This window comes from Ambystoma mexicanum, chromosome 7q (genome assembly GCF_040938575.1).
Source record: "Ambystoma mexicanum isolate Mex_15411 chromosome 7q, UKY_AmexF1_1, whole genome shotgun sequence".
Classification (NCBI taxonomy): domain Eukaryota; kingdom Metazoa; phylum Chordata; class Amphibia; order Caudata; family Ambystomatidae; genus Ambystoma; species Ambystoma mexicanum.
In genome coordinates, this window is record NC_090941.1 from 797565143 (window position 1) to 797568278 (window position 3136).

At 39.8% G+C, this 3136-nt stretch overlaps 1 long non-coding RNA gene across 1 annotated transcript; it reads left to right on the forward strand.

Annotated features, from left to right (window-relative positions):
- The first annotated feature begins 797 nt into the window (after positions 1–797).
- On the forward strand, positions 798–2463 carry LOC138527773 (uncharacterized). The gene is made up of 3 exons (XR_011284038.1): positions 798–884; positions 1525–1654; positions 2068–2463. It is a non-coding gene; the product is annotated as an uncharacterized lncRNA (long non-coding RNA).
- The last annotated feature ends 673 nt before the right edge of the window (positions 2464–3136 follow it).

Below are 3136 nucleotides of genomic sequence, written 5' to 3' on the forward strand. Positions count from 1 at the left end.
TTTATGGTGCGTCAATTGAAACCTCTAATCTTGGAGCTGTTAGCCATTGTGGGGGGCTGTGTGTGTTTAGAGTCTAACGTAGGGGATGCTAACTTAATGGGAGGGTTGAGTTACTTATTCATGATCTTAGGGGAGTATTGAGACCAAGGTAGCTTTACCTGGTCCTAGACGGGTGTCCCAGGATGCAACATCCTGCAGTGACTCAAGAGGCCAAATGAAAGTTCAGCAATTTATCACCAAGGCGAGATTAAACATGGCATCAAGAAGAGGAATGGCTACACTGTATACCATGAGTCTGTACACCCACCATGCTCCCCTTTGTCCTGCTTCCTTATCCTAATAGTCCAGTTTTTAGGTTCCATTTTCTTCACAGCGGCTCTTTATTGGCTTTTTACTATTAGCCACCTCCGGGTGGTTATTATCTTTATTTTTATTTCCATCCCCACAGCTTGTATATACACTTTATTCCTATTATGGCTTTTTCCGATTTTTTTCTGTTTTCAGTTCATTCTTCAGTATTAAAATAAACAAAATAAAAAAATAAAAAACATTTTTTATATTAATTCTTTAGTTTTTTTCGTTGTATTCAATACGCGTGCATTTTTCTTTTCATTTCGTTCTCTTTTTCTCCTCCATTTTTCTAATAATTCCCTTTAGGAATATTAGATGAGGCGTACCTGTCGCCCCCGCTTAGTAATGGCTTACAGAATTGTCCTATTTTCATGTCTTGGACACGTCTTTTATTTCGTTTGTACTTTCACAGTCCGTCCCATGTTTTCCCTTTAAATGGGCGGATAGTTTTCTGTTAATTAGCAGCTCCTTTGATGTGAACGTCGACGCATTTCTTCTTCTCCTGGCGAGAATGCTTTTCTCTTGAATACGGGGTAAGTGACCTACTTAGTTCTACACTAGAAGTGCTATTGTTTTATGCCAGGTCCACTACATACCCTGAGACTGCACTTTGAGGCCGCATAAGTGTTTGGGTTTAGACGGCAGTGACACTGCTGTTTATTTTTCTAACATGATGCTGCTGCCAGTAGCGGTCACGGCATTTTCCTTTCTTTACTCTGCTTCCCTTTCATATAAGAGATTCTCCTCGAAGGGGTTTGCACCTATTAAGTTACATTTTAGCTCCCTTTTCATGCATGAGAAGGGCTAGTCCCTTTTAACTTGCGCATGGCTTTCACACTCATTGATTTACAATTTGCGAGTGTATATGGGTCGAGTCTGCTTAAAGGATTCAGGGCTCTGTGCGCCTTTTTGCACCTATTTCGGGCCTCTTCTGCCTATAGACACCATGTTTGTCACAGTATCCAACTGGAGTTTTGACGTTTATTTCCCCTGGACATGATTTAGTCCTTCATGACATTACAGCAATGCTATCGATACCATAATGTTACATACTAATAGTCACCCAGCTAACTTTTTAACCCCTCTTTCCCCTCCAGCTAACTTTTTAACCACTCTCTTCCCTCCCTCTGGTCTTGTTTTCCTGTTTCTTTTTCTTTACATGTCCACTTTAAGAATCGTGTTTCTGCTCCACAAGGACTTCTGGTTGAACACTGGGATTCACCATATTGCTGTTCCATTTCGCCAGCGACTGGCACATTTCAGCCAAAGACACTGTCAGAATAGATCCCAACTATCAGAGGAGGTTGGTAATCTTCTATTTTTCTTTTGTTTTCCTTTCATTCCCTTTTTTACTTCAGTGTTGCTATCTATGGAGTGCTTGGGGTGGAGGGTTTGCCCGTGGTTCTATGTATCCATTTAAATCTGGCGATAACATTTACCCCAGTTTATCTGTGTCTCTCTGCAGGCAACGATTTGTTGCACTCCTTTATCTAGGGCTATGAATATAAAGCATATGCTCTTCTAATCTTCTAAGGAGCCTTTCAAAGTTAAAGTTTATCTTGAGATGGTTGGTCCATACAATGTGAGTTCTATGTGGTGTGGGAGTGTGATGGGTTCAGTCAGTGGCGTTCTAATATGCATATAATTCGTTTTTTATTGATATTTTCTTCTGTTTTCTTTATTTATTATATATTTTTTTTCTTTGTTGTCTTTTAGAAGTTCATGTCTCCTTACAAACTGGAAAATGAGGAAATGCCATACTTGTTAATTCTAGGAGACGGCATAAAAAACATGCATTTTCTTTAGGGGACTTTTATTAGAAGCTACAATTGGTGTGCCCTGACGAAGACGCTTATCAGTTTTGGGAATTGAACCTGATTTCCACCAGCGTCGAAACTACATTGTTTAAAAGATATCTTCCAGTCTTCAAATTGTAAAACAAGTTATGAAGATACGTGTAGTTGGCACTAAGCACATTTTGCGAGATTAGATTAATTATTTCTCCTGATATTAGCTTTTATCACCAATATAATGATTTGCATACCTTAAAGTGCACTGAAGGTCTGTTTTTATATTCCTATGTATTTTAACAATGTTATTGTGTGTTTTCATTATATGCGATTGTGATTTTTTTGATACTATTCAAATATGTACAAATTGATTGATTTACCTGACTGAGCCCATTTCTTCCTGCAACAATTTGAGCCCATTGTTCTCTATTACATGGTTTGTTTACCATGATAACACATTTTCTTAATCGAGATTAAAGATGGCACACTTACATCAGGCAATTCCAAGAGGTAGAGTGGCACAATATCACAGAGGCTAGATTCAATGTGGCAAACGTATGTATGCAAAACTCCAAGAGGTAAAATGCCTGACCGGGAGACTATTACCGCACCATACAAAGTGGTAGACTCACAATTGTGTACACTTCGGGAGACAAAATGCCAGGGTGGCACAATATACCAGTGGCGAGATTCAGAGTAGCACAAATATACTGGGAACACTCTTGGAGGCAACCTATACTGGGAACACTCTTGGAGGCAACCTATACTGGGAGGCAACCTATACTGGGAACACTCTTGGAGGCAAAATGCAAGTGTGGCAAAATGAAACAATAGCGAGATTGAGTGGGACAGTGATGAGATTCCAAGTAGGTATCCTTTACTTGTAGGTGAGTGTTAATGGAGAGCAAAGCGCCTGGCAGGGCTAGGGTGCCATACAAATAGGCAAACAGGAATGGAAATCACTCTTATCCACTGCCTCATGCAAGGCTGTCATG